At 39.1% G+C, this 17,902-nt stretch overlaps 1 long non-coding RNA gene across 1 annotated transcript; it reads right to left on the bottom strand.

The window, feature by feature from the left end:
* Positions 1-290: 290 nt before the first annotated feature.
* LOC137229713 (uncharacterized) lies at positions 291-2,426 on the bottom strand. The gene is made up of 3 exons (XR_010945809.1): positions 2,303-2,426; positions 2,037-2,090; positions 291-426 (listed from the first exon to the last, which is right to left on the bottom strand). It is a non-coding gene; the product is annotated as an uncharacterized lncRNA (long non-coding RNA).
* Positions 2,427-17,902: the final 15,476 nt, after the last annotated feature.

Here is a 17,902-nt window from a genome sequence, read left to right as displayed (position 1 = left end):
CCTTCCCCTTCTGTGCTGTATTTAATTGGGGCAGGATGGTCTCTGGTGGATATCTTAGCCCCGCACTGTTGCAGCGTTTGGTGTAAGAGCTCTTTCCATTCTCACATAAGGCTCCTTTCCCCCCAGGGTCACACGTGCTGCCAGGACAGCTGGGTTCAGAAGGATTCAAGAAGCAGAGAAAGACAAATATCATATGATATTATTTACATGAGGAATCAAAAAATGATACAAATGTACTTATTTACAAAACAGAAACAGACTCATGGACTTAGAAAACAAATTTATGGTTACCAAAGGGGAAAGGGGTGGGGGAGGGATAAATTAGGGGTTTGGAATTAGCAGATACAAACTACTATATATAGGATAGATAAACAACAAGCTCCAACCGTATAACACAGGGGACGATATTCAATGTCTTGTAATAACCTATAAGGGAAAAGAATATGAAAAATTATATATATATATATATATATATATATAATTGAATAACTTTGCTGTACACCTGAAACTAACACAGCATTGCTTTAGTGGTCTCCATTGCATCTTCACTTCTGTTCCATCATGAAGAGCTGAGACGTCTGAACCCCAGGACTGAACACTTTCAAAGTTTTATTACAACGAGGCTCCTTTTTTTTACATAAACGAGTGATTGCAAATGAATATTTGGGGATATGTATGTGTGTGCTGTTTATTACTAACTCCACAAGATGGACTTGTACATGTCATTTGAGACTCAAGATACATGTAGCTTGCCAGATTTTGTCGCAGAGATGAGTGTGGCTTCCAGCTTCCTTATAGGCTGTGTGCAAATCTTTCACACACACCACAGTATTTTCTTGGTGGTTGCTAGTGTATCAACATCCTTTTGGCATGAAGTTGTTTTTTTTTTTCAACCTTATTTATTTATTTATGGCTGTGTTGTGTTTTCATTGCTGCATGTGGGCTTTCTCTAGTTGTGGCAAGCGGGGGCTACTCTTTGTTGTGGTGCATGGGCTTCTCATTGTGGTGGCTTCTCTTGTGGAGCACAGTCTGTAGATGTGCGGGCTTCAGTAGTTGTGGCCCATGAGCTCAGTAGTTATGGCTCATGGGCTCTAGTGCACAGGCTCAGTAGTTGTGGCACACAGGCTTAGTTGTTCCATGGGATAGGGGATCTTCCTGGACAGGGCTTGAACCCATTTCCCCTGCATTGGCAGGTGGATTCTTAACCACTGTGCCACCAGGGAAGCCCAGGCATGAAGTTCTTTACCTGAATTTGTAGACCCCAAGGGGATCCGTAAGTAAGTACCAGGAGTCTGTGATTGTTGTTCTCTAGACACTTAGAGTGCACTTAGAGTATATTTAATTGTAATGTTGCTCACTAAGTAAAGTTTTGGTCAGAGGTTCAGGATGTTCCTAAGTTTTTGAACACAACTTTCACTGTTATTTATCATTCTTTCATTATAAAGATGGCTGTTGTTAATAAATACAAGGTACTACCTACTTACTTTTAACTCCTTATTCTATCTTAAAGATACAAATGGGACTGCCTTTAGTGGTTATCAGGATTTCTTTCCTTTTGCTAATAGGCAAAGTAATGCAGTAGACTAAGAAATCTTACACCTGACTAACTAATGGTGTAATCATGGATCATTTAATTAGTCTGAGCCCCATTTTCCTTCATTACACAATGAGATTGGACTAGATTATCTATAAATTTTTGAAGTTATATAATATCAGATAACTTCAGACACTTTTTATTTTGTGGGGGGAATAAATAGTACATAAATCATATCAGGGAAATTTAAAAAAAATAAATTAATTCTAATCCAGTCTTCAGTGTAGCTGTGGATCCATCGTTTATTTTCTAGAGGCTTCTTCAATATAGTGTAATCTATCCATCTAATTTGGCCTAACTATATGTTAATAGCATCTTTTAAAAATGCACTGAATGGGGGACCTTCAAGATGGTGGAGGAGTAAGACATGGAGATCACCTTCCTCCCCACAAATACATCAAAAACACATCCACATGTGGAACAACTGTCACAGAACACCTACTGAGCACTGGCAGAAGACCTCCGACTTCCTCAAAGGCAGAAAATCCCTGCGTACCTGAGTAGGGAAAAAAAAAAAAAAAAAAAAAATAGAGACAAAAGAATAGGGACAGGACCTGCACCTCTGGGAGGGAGCTGTGAAGGAGGAAAAGTTTCCACACCCTAAGAAGCCTCTTCACTGGCGGAGATGGGCTTTGGGTGGGGGGCAAGCTTCGGAGCCATGGAGGAGAGTGCAGCAACAGGGGTGCAGAGGGCAAAGAGGAGAGATACCTGCAGAGAGGATCGGTGTCAACCAGTAATCAGCAGCCCGAGAGGCTTGTCTGCTCACCCGCCGGGGAGGGTGGGGGCTGGGAGCTGAGGCTTGGGCTTCGGAGGTCAGATCCCAGGGAGAGGACTGGGGTTGGCTGTTTGAACACAGCCTGAAGGGGCTAGTGTGCCACAGCTAGCTGGGAGAGAGTCTGGGAAAAAGTCTGGACTTGCCTATGAGGCAAGAGACCAGTGATTTGGGGTGTGTGAGGAGAGGGGATTCCTTCCCTGTCTGCCCACGGAAGGCAGAGCACTGCCTAAACGAGCTCTAGAGATGGTTGCGGGCACAGCTATCAGCTTGGACCCCAGAGATGGGCATGAAATGCTAATGCTACTGCTGCAGCCACCAAGAATCCTGTGTGCAAGTGCAGGTCACTATCCACACACCCCCCGGGAGCCTGTGCAACCCGCCACTGCCAGGGTCTGGTGATCTAGGTACAACTTCCCTGGGAGAACGCACAGCGTTCCTCAGGCTGTTGCAACATCATGCCAGCCTCTGCCACCACAGGCTTGCCCCACATTCCAATTATGACTACTGTACAATTCCCTCCCCCGCCCGGCCTGAGTGAGCCAGTGTTCGCTAATCAGTCATCGCTTTAACCCCATCCTGTCTGGGCAGGAACAGATGCCTGAGGGCAACCTACACACAGAGGTGGGGCCAAATCCAAAGCTGAACCCCAGGAGCTGTGTGAACAAAGAACAGAAAGGGAAATTTCTCTGTGTAGCCTCAGGAGCAGCAGATTAAATCCCCACAATCAACTTGACATACCTTGCATCTGTGGAGTACCTGAATAGACAACAAATCATCCCCAAATTGAGGTGGTAGACTTGGGGTTTGCTGTCTGTGACTGATTTGTTTCTGACTTTTATGTTTGTCTTAGTATAGTTTTCAGCACTTGTTATCATTGGCGGATTTGTTCATTGGTTTTGTTACTCTCTTTCTTATTTATTATTTTTAATTTTTTTATTTTAATAATTTTTATTTATTATTATTATTTTTTATTTTTTTCCTTCTTTTTTCTCCCTTTTCTTCTGAGCCACGAGGCTGACAGGGTCTTGGTGCTCCAGCCTGGTGTCAGGTCTGAGTCTCTGAGGTAGGAGCGCTGAGTTCAGAACACTGGACCACCAGAGACCTCTCAGCACCATGTAATATCAATCAGTGAGAGCTCTCCCAGAGATCTCCATCTCAACAATAAGACCCAGCTCCACTCAACGACCAGCAAGCTCCAGCGCTGGACACCCTATGCCAAACAACTAGCAAGACAGGAACATAGTCCCACCCATTATCAGAGAGGCTACCTAAAATCATACTAAGTTCACACACACCCCAAAACACACCACAAGACGTGGCCCTGTGCACCCAAAAGAAAAGATCCAGGCCCACCCACCAGAACACAGGCACCAGTACCCTCCACCAGGAAGCCTATGCAAGCCACTGAACCAACCTCACTCACTGGGGGTAGACACCAAAGACAACAGGAACTATGAACCTGAGGACTGCAAAATGAAGACCCCAAACACAGTAAGTGAAACAAAATGAGAACACAGAGAAATATGCAACAGATGAAGGAGCAAGGTAAAAGCCCACCAGACCAAACAAATGAAGAGGAAATAGGAAGTCTACCTGAAAAAGAATTCAGACTAATGATAGTAAAGATGATCCAAAATCTTGGAAATAGAATGGAGAAAATAAAAGAAACGTTTAACAAGGACCTAGAAGAACTAAAGAGCAAATAAACAATGTTGAACAACACAATAAATGGAATTAAAAATTTTCTAGAAGGAATCAATAGCAGAATAACTGAGGCAGAAGAATGGATAAGTGACCTGGAAGATAAAATAGTGGAAATAACTATTACAGAGCAGAATAAAGAAAAAAGAATGAAAAGAATTGAGGACAGTCTCAGAGACCTCTGGGACAACATCAAATGTAAAAACATTCAAATTATAGGGGTCCCAGAAGAAGTAGAGAAAAAGAAAGGGACTGAAAAAATATTTGAAGAGATTATAGTTGAAAAGTTCCCTAATATGGGAAAGGAAATAGTCAAGTCCAGGAAGGGCAGAGTCCCATACAGGATAAATCCAAGCAGGAACATGACAAGACGCATTTTAATCAAACTATCAAAATTAATTACAAAGAACAAATATTAAAAGTAGCAAGGGAAGAGCAACAAATAATATACAAGGGAATCCCCATAAGTTTAACAGCTGATCTTTCAGAGGAAACTCTGCAAGCCAGAAGAGAATGGCAGGACATATTTAAAGTGATGAAAGGGAAAACACCTAAAACCAAGATTACCCTATCCAGCAAGGATCTCATTCAGATTTGACTGAGAAATTAAAACCTTTACAGACAATCAAAATCTAAGAGAATTCAGCACCACCAAACCAGCATTACAAAAAATGTTAAAGGAACTTCTCTAGGCAGGAAAAACAAGAGAAGGAAAAGACCTACAAAAACAAACCCCAAACAATCAAGAAAATGGTAATAGGAACATACATATCGATAATTACCTTAAATGTAAATGGATTAAATGCTCCAACCAAAAGACATAGACTGACTGAATGGATACAAAAACAAGACCCATATATTGTTGTCTATAAGAAACACACTTCAGACCTAGGGACACATACAGACTGGAAGTGAAGGAATGGAAAAGGATATTCCATGCAAATGCAAATCAAAAGAAAGCTGGAGTAGTAATTCTCATATCAGACAAAATAGATTTTAAAATAAAGACTATTACAAGAGACAAAGAAGGACACTACATAATGACCAAGGGATCGATCCAAGAAGATGTAACAATTGTAAATATTTATGCACCCAACATAGTAGCACCTCAATACATAAGGCAAATGCTAACAGCCATAAAAGGGGAAATTGACAGTAACACAATAATAGTAAGGGAATTTAACACCCCACTTTCACCAATGAACAGATCATCCAAAATGAAAATAAATAAGGAAACACAACTTTAAATGACACATTAAACAAGATGGACTTAATTGATATTTATAAGACATTCCATCCTAAAACAACAGAATACACTTTCTTCTCAAGTGCTCATGGAACATTCTCCAGGAGAGAGCATCTTTTGGGTCACAAATAAAGCCTTGGTAAACTAAAGAAAATTGAAATCATATCAAGTATATTTTGCGACCACAATGTTATGAGACTTGATATCAATCACAGGAAAAAAAGTATAAAAAATTAAGACACATGGAAAGTAAACAGTAAAGCACTAAATAACCAAGAGATCACTAAAGAAATCAAAGAGGAAATCAAAAAATACTTAGAAACAAATGACAATGAAAACACGACAACCCAGAATCTATGGGACGCAGCAAAATCAGTTTTAAGAGGGAAGTTTATAGCAATACAATCCTACCTCAAGAAACAAGAAACTTCTCAAATAAACAACCTAATCTTACACCTAAAGCAATTAGAGAAAAAAGAACAAAAACCCCCCAAAGTTAGAAGAGGAAAGAAATCATAAAAATCAGATCAGAAATAAATGAAAAAGAAATGAAGGACACAATAGCAAAGATCAATAAAGCTAAAAGCTGGTTCTTTGAGAAGATAAAAAAAATTGGTAAATCTTTAGCCAGACTCATCAAGAAAAAAAAGGGAGAAGACTCAAATCAACAAAATTAGAAATGAAAAAGGAGAAGTAACAACTGACACTTCAGAAATACAAAGGATCATGAGAGATTATTATAGCAACTATATACCAATAAAATGGACAACCTGGAAGAAATGGACAAATTCTTAGAAAAGCACAACCTTCCGAGACTGAACCAGGAAGAAACAGAGAGTATAAACAGACCAATCACAAGCAGTGAAATTGAAACTATGATTAAAAATCTTCCAACAAACAGAAGCCAAGGACCATAGGGCTTCACAGGCAAATTCTATCAAACATTTAGAGAGGAGTTAACACCTATCCTTCTCAAACTCTTCCAAAATATATCAGGGGGAGGAACACTCCCATACTCATTTTACCAGGCCACCATCACCTGATACCAAAACCAGACAAAGCTATCACAAAAAAAGAAAACTACAGGCCAATATCACTGAAGAACATAGATGAAAAATCCTCAACAAAATACTAGCAAACAGAATCCAACAGCACATTAAAGGATCATACACCATGATCAAGGAGAATTATCCCAGGAATGCAAGGATTCTTCAATTTATTCAAATCAATCAATGTGATACACCATATTAACAAATTGAAGGATAAAAACCATATGATCATCTCAACATCAAAAGCAGAAAAAGCTTTTGACAAAATTCAACACCCATTTATGATAAAAACTCTCCAGAAAGTGGGCATAGAGGGAACTCATCTCAACATAATAAAGGCCATAAATGACAAACACACAGCAACATCATTCTCAGTGGTGAAAAACTGAAACCATTTTGACTAAGATCAGGAATAAGACAAGTTTGCTCACTCTCAGCACTATGCTTCAACATAGTTTTGGAAGTTTTAGCCACAGCAATGAGAGAAGAAAAAGAAATAAAAGGAGTCCAAATCAGAAAAGAAGAAGTAAAAATGTCACTGTTTGCAGATGACATGATACTATACATAGACAATCCTAAAGATGCTACCAGAAAACTACTACAGCTAATCAATGAATTTGGTAAAGTAGCAGGATTAATTAATACACAGAAATCTCTTGCATTCCTATACACTAATGATGAAGAATCTGAAAGAGAAATTAAGGAAACACTCCCACTTACAACTGCAACAAAAACAATAAAATACCTAAGAGTAAACCTACCTAAGGAGACAAAAGACCTGTGTGCAGAAAACTACAAGACACTGATGAAAGAAATTAAAGATGATACAAACAGATGGAGAGATATACCATGTTCTTGAATTGGAAGAATCAACATTGTGAAAATGACTCTACTACCCAAAGCAATCTACAGATTCAATGAAATCTCTGACACACTACCAATGGCATTTTTCAGTGAAGTAGAACCTAAAATTTCACAATTTGTGTGGAAACACAGAGACACTGAATAGCCAAAGCAATCTTGAGAAAGAAAAATGGAGCTGGAGGAATCAGGCTCCCTGACTTCAGACTATACTAAAAAGCTACAGTAATGAAGACCATATGGTCCTGGCAGAAACAACAGAAATATAGATCAATGGAACAGGATAGAAAGCTGAGAGATAAACCCATGCTCATATGGTCACCTTATCTTTGATAAAGGAGGCAGAATATACAATGGAGAAAAGACAGCCTCTTCAATAAGCAGTGCTGGGAAAACTGGAGAGCTACATGAATGAAATTAGAACACTTCCTAACACCATACACAAAAATAAACTCAAAATTGATTAAAGACCTAAATGTAAGGCCAGACATTATCAAACTCTTAGAGGAAAACACAGAGAGAACACTCTATTACATAAATCACAGCAAGATCCTTTTTGACCCACCTCCTAGAGAAATAAATAAAAACAAAAATAAACAAATGGGACCTAATGAAACTTAAAAGCTTTTACACAGAAACGGAAACCATAAACAAGACCAAAAGACAACCTTCAGAATGAGAGAAAATATTTGCAATTAAAGCAACTGGCAAAGGATTAATCTCAAAAATATACAAGCAGTTCATGCAGCTCAATATCAAAAAAACAAACAACCCAATCTAAAATGGACAGAAGACCTAAATAGACATTTCTCCAAAGAAATACAGATTGCCAACAAACACATGAAGGGATGCTCAACATCACTAATCCTTAGAGAAAGGCAAATCAAAACTACAATGAGGTATCACCTCACACCGGTCAGAATAGCCATCATCAAAAAATCTACAAACAATAAATGCTGGAGAGGGTGTGGAGAAAATGGAACCCTTTTGCACTGTTGGTAGGAATGTAAGTTGATACAGCCACTATGGAGCACAGCATGGAGGTTTCTTAAAAAACTAAATATAGAACTACCATATGACCCAGCAATCCCACTACTGGGCATATACCCTGAGAAAACCATAATTCAAAAAGGGTCATGTACCACAATGTTCATTGTAACACTATTTACAATAGCCAGGACATGAAAACAACCTAAGTGTCCATCGACAGGTGAATGGAAAAATAAGATGTGGCCCATATATACAATGGAATATTACTCAGCCATAAAAAGAAATAAAATTGAGTTATTTGTAGTGAGGTGAATGGAACTAGAGACTGTCATACAGAGTGAAGTAAGTCAGAAAGAGGAAAAACAAATACCATATGCTAACACATATATATATAGAATCTTAAAAAAAAAAGTGGTTTTGGTGAACCTAGGGGCAGGACAGGAATATAGATACAGATGTAGAGAATGGACTTGAGGACACAGGGAGGGGGAAGGGTAAGCTGGGACGAAGTGAGAAAGTAGCATTGACATATATGCACTCCCAAATGTAAAATCGATACCTAGTGGGAAGCAGCTGCATCGCAGAGGGAGATCAGCTTGGTGATTTGTGACCACCTAGAGCAGTGGGATTGGGAGGGTGGAAGGGAGATGCAAGAGGGAGGGGTATGGGTATATATGTATACATATAGCTGATTCACTTTGTTATACAGTGGAAAGTAAAAACATTGTAAAGCAATTATACTCCAATAAAGATGATAAACAAAATAAAATAATATAAATGCATTGGATACTAGTGGCTTCTTACCATATGTATTTTCTACGAATAGAAATAGAAATTTTTAACTCTTCCTTTTTGTTCTTTTAGTGGTCTGTATAATTGGCTAAGTTATAGATCATAAGAAAGATCTTCACAGTTTGTTAGTAGACTCTAAATCAATTTTGAACAAATTACGTTCTTCATACCTGTTTACTTAAGTGTAAATATAAAAAATACTTAATATTCCTGCTGTGGAATTAGCAGTTGGAGTTCATCTCAACTATTCAGAAATTTATGCAAGATGGATTTAAAAAAGAATTATAAATTAATGAGTTTGTCCTTAGAGTTTAGTAAGCACAAAACTTATTTCAAATTAATATGGTCAGTTGTCTTTAATTTTTAATGAAATTCCTCTCTGAGGCTGATTTATTCATGAAGCCACTACCAGGCCCAGGGCGATGGGCTCCCTGGTGGTTGGCATGCTTGCTTGTTTGGGAAGGTCCAGACACTCGCTTGACAAAACAAGCAACAGTAGTGAGGCCTGGAGCTTAGTACATAGTCTCTATTCACTTCCATCCTTGTGGACATGAGACCTAGGATTGGCGGGGGGGAGTGTTTGCTCTGGACCACAGCTCAGCTACCCAGAGTAGAGAGCTGTTCTCAAGACAGTGTTTCTGAAACTTCCCTGATGGAAAGAGTAATGGAAGGTGCTTGGAAGACAGATGGCTCCCCAGACCACTGTCCTGCAAGGTATGGGTTGGGGTCTGGGAATCTGTATTATTAATGAGAACTTCTGATAATTTTTTTCATGAAGAAGTTTGGGAAAACATTTTGATACATGTCCTCTTTCCTCCTTTTTTTTTTTTTTTTTACTCCTATTACATTTTTTTAAATATCATAAAACAGCTACATGATTATTGCCATCAGTGATGCTCTTACTTTCTGAATGTCTCCTGAGTTGCTGCCCCCACATCCACCATTCATTTTTACACACCATCACCAGCTTATTCTTCTGGAAATTCAGTTCTGATCACTATTTTCCTGTTCAAGGAATACCTAGGCTGCTCTTTTGCCTGTAGAATTATTTCCAGATCCCTCAGCCTGGGACTTATGGAACTCTGTAATTTGTTCCCAGCCTGTCTTTACAAATTCTTTCTTACCAAGTTCCTTTATATACTTTAGGATTCAGGCAGGTGTGGCCATTAGATTTCCGCTATACACATTCTTTAATGCCCTGGCTCTTTGCCTTGGCTTATACTGTTCTCTCTGCCTGGAATACTCTTCTTATGTATGTATGTCCATATCTTATCTATCTTTCAGGGGCTCAAAAGTTACCTCTTTTCTGAGTGTGACTTCATTTCATCAGTCAAAGAATAAGAATTTACTGACAGTTGACTGCACGTAAGGCATTGTGCTGAGTTCTTTATGTGTTTGTCTCATTTGATTCTCAAAATAAGCTCATGAGAGAACTTTCCCTCCTCCAGACCTCATCCCCACAGTAGAGTTGCTCCTGATCTCCTCGCATTCCATATTTGCGAATTCACATACTCACTCACATTTATTTCTAACCTCATAACCAATACTGGTGGGGATTTTGAGGTCATTTTGGGACATGTGTGGAGTGGTGGAAAATTCTAATTGTTTGACATGCACTTCCCAGCTGACGTCAAACAAGGAGATGCTCTGCCTTCTTGTTTCAGGCCACGTTTCTCACATTTTTGTTCGTAGTTTCGCTCTTTAAAATGGTCCCAAGCCTAGTGCTGAAGTGCTGCTTAGCGTTCCTACATGGAAGAAGGCTGTGATGCACCTTATAAGGAAAATCCGTGTGTTAGATGAGCTTTGTTCAGGCATGAGTTACAGTCTGTTGGCCATGAATTCAATGTTAATGAATCAACAATACAGTTGATCCAGAAACAGGAAGGGGAATTTCACTGATCTGTACATGAGGCTGCTCTGGAAAGTGCTAAAGTAATGGCTCAGTGTGTGATGAAGTTATGGAAAAGAGAGAAAACCAGCTAAATTTATGGATTAATTAGATGATGACCCATAAGAAAAGCATAGAGGATAGCACTGTTTTGAGGCTGAAAGCCAAAGAGATTTATGGTTCCCTATGGTCCCCCTAGGGTTAGGCAAACGTTAAACCCTTCTTGGCTAGTGTTGTCTTGGCTGGCTCACACATTCCAAAGGCGATATGGCATGAAGGATGTTAAACTTGCAGGCAAAGCAGGTTCTGCAGATCAAGAAGCTGCAAAATAATTTTTAAAATTCATGCTAAGTATTATACAGGAAAAGGATAAAATGGAAAAGCAGATTTTCAATGTTAATGAGACTGGCTTGTTTTACAAGGAAGTTGGCAAACCTATATAATGCAAATGGCATTTTAGTTGATGAAAATGTTGTGATCTGAGGCTCCTGGGATCTAATTCTGTATTTCTCCTGGGAACCGTAGTTTAGTATTTGCTAATTCAGTGTTCACAGTGACTTTATAGAACATAGTTGCTGCAAATAATGAGAAGCATTGTAGTTTGTTTTCAACTTCCTTTATAAAATCCATAACTTTCTACCTTGTATTATAGATTTTATATTCTGTACCAATTCCCCTATAGTTCCATTTTATAAACTCCTCGTGGGGAGGATCCAGTCATCATTCTATCAGCAACAGTTTTGAAGTGTCCATTATGAGTCTACAAGAGGCAGTGGTTAAGATTGCACCCCTGCCCTGGGTTAGCTTGTAGTCTAGCAAGAGAGACAGACAAATCAACAGATGGTTGTCTCAATAATTCAGAAAGGCACAGGAGGCTGGCTGTGATTCAAGGGAATACACATAATTTAAAAGTCTAAGCACTGAATGAATGGGTCTGCTATCTAAATATCTTCTCAATGTATGTTTTACCATTATTTGATTAAGTCTTTGCCTCTAAGTAACTCATTCTATCTCTTTATCTACCTGAAGACCTATACTAACTAATGCATGTTTTTGGTAACTATCAAGGTAGTTGATTTAAATTTTTTTAACTATCACTGACAAGAGGAACATAGCTTTTCTTAGGTTTTGGAAGAGGAGAACTGTACATGGTCTGCCTTGCAAGGTTGCCAGCTCGTGAAATAAGAAGGCAGCACCCACGTGGGCAGAGCCTTAGGGCTGTGCCAGACAACTGGGCATCTGTGCACTCCAGATAGCAACGCCTAGTGCTAAATCGACTAGCAGGGGTTTGGCCTTATGAAGCCAGGAAGGTATCAGCATCACTGGGTGAGCATTGCAGGGCCCCTCGTTCCAGTGGCCTTGGCCTTACACACCAGCCCTAACTAATCACTGTGGTTTGGATCGAGACTTTATAGTCAGATAACAAATGAGTCACTTCTTTCCCTTTCCTATTTTGGCATGAATTGAAAATAATTAGTGATCTGTTCAGCAATTCCAAATACTTCTGCTAGTCTATTTGGATGGAGACTTTAATATAATTGCTAGAAGAACTCTGGCTGATGTTCAACAGAGGCTGTATTTTTTAAGTCATTTCTTTTATCTCTTAAAGAAGGAAATTGGACAGAAACATCAATTTTAGGGGAGAAAAGGGGAAGAAAATGAAATGGACCCTGGGCTAGCCTTCAGGAATTTTCTTCTCAGTCTTCTTTCCCATAGATTTTAGACTCACCTACTCAGACCTTGACCTGATCCCTAAACCCTGCCAGACTCTCTCCTTCCATGACCATGTTATTCTCCTTCTTCTCCCCAGGCTGCTGGGCAGCCCCTCCTTGGCCATCCTAGTCCTTGTCATCAGTGAAAAGACCACTGATTAGGCACCTGCTCTGCCCAATTGTGAAGTTTGCTCCAAAGATGAATATGACCTGGCCTCTGACCTGGAGGAATTTATTGTCTAGCAGGGAAAAGTCACATAAACGAAGTGATTATAATGCTCTGTGATGAACAGAGGAATCGATAAAATACTATAAAGTCAAGGATGCAATTGCTTCATCTCACTTGGAGGAAAATCTCAGGCTGCCCAGAAATGCCTCCCTCCCCTTGGCTTTGGGTTGTCTCTCAATAGAGTCATCCCTGCGTATCCACAGGAGATTGGTTTCAGGGTCTGCATGGATACCTAAATCTGTAGATACTCAAGTTCCTTATATAAAATGATATGTGCATATAACCTATGCACTTCCTCCCATATACTTTAAATCATCTCTAGATTACTTATAATACCTAATGAAATGCAAATGCTATGTAAATAGTTGCTGGTGGGTGGCAAATTTAAGTTTTGTTTTTTAGAACCTTCTGGAATTTTTTTTGAATATTTTCAATGCCCAGTTGGTTGAATCTGTGAATGGGGAACACACAGATAGGGAGGCTGACTGTAATCTGTTTCTTTCTCTTCCCAGTCCTCTCCAGCTATGGCTCCTGGAGGGGCTGCTTTACTTCTGCTCCATTGCTCTCTGTCCCACTGGCCTCTCTGAAGCACATTCCAAAGCCATAAGTCAAAGCTGATTCTTTCCTTCTGTGAAGCTGGCCCTTTTATCCCATTGCTCTTGACTAGGATTGGGGTCTATTCCCACTTGGGGCCTCATTGGTTACAAATCTGTTTGTTTTCCATGTATAATCTCATCTCCTCAAAAGGATTATAAATTCCTGAAGGCAAGATTATGCCACTTACTTCATTAATATATCTCTCATAAAAAACAACATAATTTTTGAGGCCATAGAAGTAGCTCCACAACAATTTTTGAAATTTAGTTTTATCGGTATGGCCTCAGTATTCAAATGGCTATTCAGACATACTGAATCTGAGGAAAGCCAATAATGCACAGAGGGGTGGTCTATGGAGATTTTTCAACCAGAAATTATTTTGTTTGTATTATTTTTCAAAAGCTGATTATTTTTTATTTGACCCTGTAAAAATACCTATTGAGTTTTAGAAAATAAACCATCTAATTTCACATCCCCCGTGGTTCGCACACTGTGCCCACTTTGAGCACACCTTCAAAAATAATGTGATGTTTTATCATTTACTGACACAAAAGAAATGGAATGAAAAATCTCCCCAACAGTTGACATTCTAAACTGGGACTCTTAAAAGATGGAGGAAGTCTCAGAGTTCAAAATGCTTATCCATTTCATCTGACTTTGGCCTCTGTGGAAAAGAGCCAGTATTCACACAGCCTTTCAAAAATATTTCTCTGTGTTTGGTGCCTTCTGTGTTCAAGGCTTCTTATTATCCCCTTCAAGGTTTTCTGTGACCTGTCAATTATCTAAAGGCTTTTTCCCTACTTTGTAGAGATTGCCCATTTCCCTTACACTCCTTGCACCTTTGAGTGTGTGTGTGCGGTGCATGAATGTGTGTGTGTGCATGAGTTCCACTCTGGCTTTTCACCTATTCGTCAGCACCCTGTAAGAGTATGGACCCGTCAGATTAAAATTAGAGCTATCTGATATATTATTTTCATGGTTGTAATGAAAGGTTTGGTAAAGAAAGGGATTAAATGGTGGATTTCCATGCCATGTTCACTCTTGGTAATTTGAAAAGCAGGTAAATTGTACTTTTATTCTCCCAGTAAGAGAGAAAAGTTTCTTTTGTATATAAGCCTTAATTTTTCCCTTGAATAGGATTTCTTAAGTGAACATAAGACAGTTCATTATCCACATTTTGTATATTTCCCCATTGGTGGATTATCTTCTCAACTCAACCATGATGTTTTTTTCTATTTCTCTCTTTAAGTTAATTCTCTTATGTAAAAATTGCCCAGGATCTCCTAAAACATAGTATTTTCATGTGTAGTGCTTTGTCCTCCCACTGTTTTCACCTGGAGAGCAAGAAGTATTCTTCTTGGAACCAAACCCAACACTTCCATGCTTTCTTTGGGCCACATCCTCCACTTTCCCCAGCAGTTATTTTAAGAGAATAAAATCAACTTTGTTACAGAGTAGGGAAGCGTTTTCTAAAGTGGTCTTGTGTATTCTAGTTCAGCAAGATGCTTCACTGGAAAGATTCTGTGGTCATGTAAATCTGAACACATGCCATACTTACTTTATCCCCTTCTTGGAGATTTCTAAGGCACTTATTAGAATACATTAAATATACTAAAGCCTCTGAGAAATCTTGCCTTTGACAAACTTGTTTACTCTTGTTTCCTTGTCATTTCCTGAATGTGTTTGATCACCTACTGAGCCCTTTCTATAGCACATGTTATCGTCTGGCCAAACATACTTTGGGAGATACTGGGAAAGGAATTAGGGACTACAGCTCAGTAAGCCTGGATAAAGCACAGGTATGCAGTGGCTTACTCCTATAGCTGGCTTTTCAGGTCCTATCTGTTTTATCAGTGAAATGCAAACTTCATGGGGGCAAGGACTTCTATCAGTTTTTATCCATTCACTGCTGAATCTCCAGTGCTATAACAGGGCCTCCCATGTATTTGCACTCATTACCATTTGCTAGGTGGAAGGATGTGTGCATCTCTGGATTACAGACACCATGACTTTCTTAGCTCAGTCACAGGGACAGCTCTAGTTTTGGATTGAAATTGGACTTTTAGAGTTGTCTGAATTCTTTAACCAGTTGTTTCGTCTCCCAGTTTTAACATCAGAACTTCCCCAATTCTTCAACTTAGCAGTTGTGTGCTGCACATTTACCCTATTCATAGCTTTCCATCACCATCATATTTTGACAAGCCTTTATATTTGGGGAAAGTCCTTTGTTATGAGCCTTGCCTCCCAGTGTAGGAGTCAACACTCACATTTTCTGAATCTCTTCCAGCAAGATGCATGACAAACATAAGAGTGTTGTGAGGAAACAGGGTGTGTTGCGGAGCAGGTGGTCCAGCTGAGGTCAGCTTCTGATGCCGAACTAGGAGAATTGGAGGGGCCTTCAGGACAAAGGGAAGGTCAGCAATTGCCTGATCAGGCCAGTTCTGCAGGGTGGTCTGAGCCTTGTTCCTGGAAGCTCAGCCAAGAGCCTGGTTCTCCAGGTCCCCAGAACCAAAATCATTCCATTATGCTTAAATGTCCCCACTAAAGTTGTCTTCCACTACAGTAGAAACATGACATCTGTCTAATAATTTCACAGGTCTCAAATTCGTTTTAGAAGATTTTGTCTCATTGCTAAACATTTCTATGCCTTATATTTGCCAACACCACTTTTCTTATTTCACTGACCTTCATTAATTAATTGCATACACACACGCACACACATTCTTCCTTTGCCTCTTTCTCCTGCCTGTTTTTCTAGGTATTGATCATGCTGTATGTGTGACTTTCCCTTTCTGAAAGCCAATGTCCATGATTTGCTTTTTATAATGGGTCGTTTGTTTTCTTTTGATAACTGAGACCCATGAAAGGATTCCTAATCCCTCTTAAATTATTTCATACTGTGCCTCTCCAGAGATTCTCCTTCATGGAAGTGATTCTGCATAGGAACTGCAGAATTCTATTTCCTCATAGTTGGAATAATCTAAGTTAAATTTCAATAATTTAGTTTAATATCCCAGTCATTACCTCTGTCAAACACAGTTGGGAAGAGAATAGGGAGACAAGATCAGTATTGGCTTCCAGTAAGAATGACTCAAAGTAACTGACTTAAGTAAGACAGAGACTTTTTTCCTCTTGAAAGACAAGAGTAGAAGTAGGCTGTTGAGGATTAGTATGGTGACTTCATACTAACTGGACGCAATGTCTTTTCTGCTCCACTACCCTTAGTAAAAGGCTTCCATTTTCAGGGTAACCTCAGTCTCACAACATGGTCGCAATAGCTACAGCTTTCTCATTCTCCCTACCATCTGAGTCAATCCCCATTTCAAGAAATCACACTCAATGACTTTCACTCATATCTCTTTGGTCATTCATATCTACAAGAGACACTTAGAAATGTAGTTTTATAATTGGGCAAACTGTCACACCCAATGATGCAGAGCTCTGTTCTCAGACAAAGGAAAAAGAAGGGAATGTATATTGAGAAAGCAATGAACAGTCTCTGCTTTAGAGATGGACTTTAAAAAAAATTTGCTGTTTTCCAGAAAGATGCTATGGACTATAAATCCAATGTAACAGTGTTGTGACGATTTCTCATAAAACATATCTTTTAGAGAAAAAAATTATGAGTCAATTCTTTGTATTTGGAGGACTTTCCAGGAATTTGTGTGGTCTCATGGGCCAGAAGGTGGGCACTGATTACCTGTATTAACAGCCACTGTGAACAATGTTGTCCTATGAAATCAAAGCCACACTTAAGTTGTTGCTATAACTTCTGAGATGCTTTCAAAAGAAAGCACAAGATGCAAACCATACTCCAAATGAAGCACTTTAATAATGCGGCAACAAAATTAATTCTTAAAAACAAGATTCAAAATTCAAGGAATTTTGAGCTTTTAAAAAAGATTTACATCTTTTGAACACAAAACAGAGTCAGCTCTCTTTTGGGCTCATTATAAAGACCAAATCATGGTTACCTTCACAGAAAATAGTTTTGTTATTTCTTCTTGTTCCTTGGTAGATAATGGGAGGTCAGGTCAGGTTGATCTAATTCAGGGGAGGTTCTGCTCAAAATAGAGACAGCTGATGCAGAGAAGAAACAGCCTGCGCTGATGTTGCCTCGGATAAGCTATGTTGGCATAAGTGTTCTTTTGCCATTTTAAAGTGACCAGTTCAAAGCTCAAAACCACAAATAGACCCTGGGATTTACAGCATATGGGATATTATCTCTTATGACTTAGTGAGGAAGCACTGGATTTCAATCCAGTAATTCTTTGCAACACTTCTGTGATGTAATTACTTATTTTCTTATTCTGCTTATTTTTAACCAATCAAAAGTCAGCTTAAAATTATTCATAGTACCTGGATATGCAAGATTCAGAATACCAAGCCATTTTTTTCAGAGTTATTTATCTGAACTAATAACAAAGAATTCAGACTAAACTGCTGTGCAGTTCTTGCCTTTTCACCT

The sequence above is a fragment of the Pseudorca crassidens genome, chromosome 9 (genome assembly GCF_039906515.1).
Source record: "Pseudorca crassidens isolate mPseCra1 chromosome 9, mPseCra1.hap1, whole genome shotgun sequence".
NCBI classification, from domain to species: Eukaryota; Metazoa; Chordata; class Mammalia; order Artiodactyla; family Delphinidae; genus Pseudorca; species Pseudorca crassidens.
The sequence above is the reverse complement of the archived record's forward strand: the minus strand, read 5'-3'. Positions and strand labels throughout refer to the sequence as shown.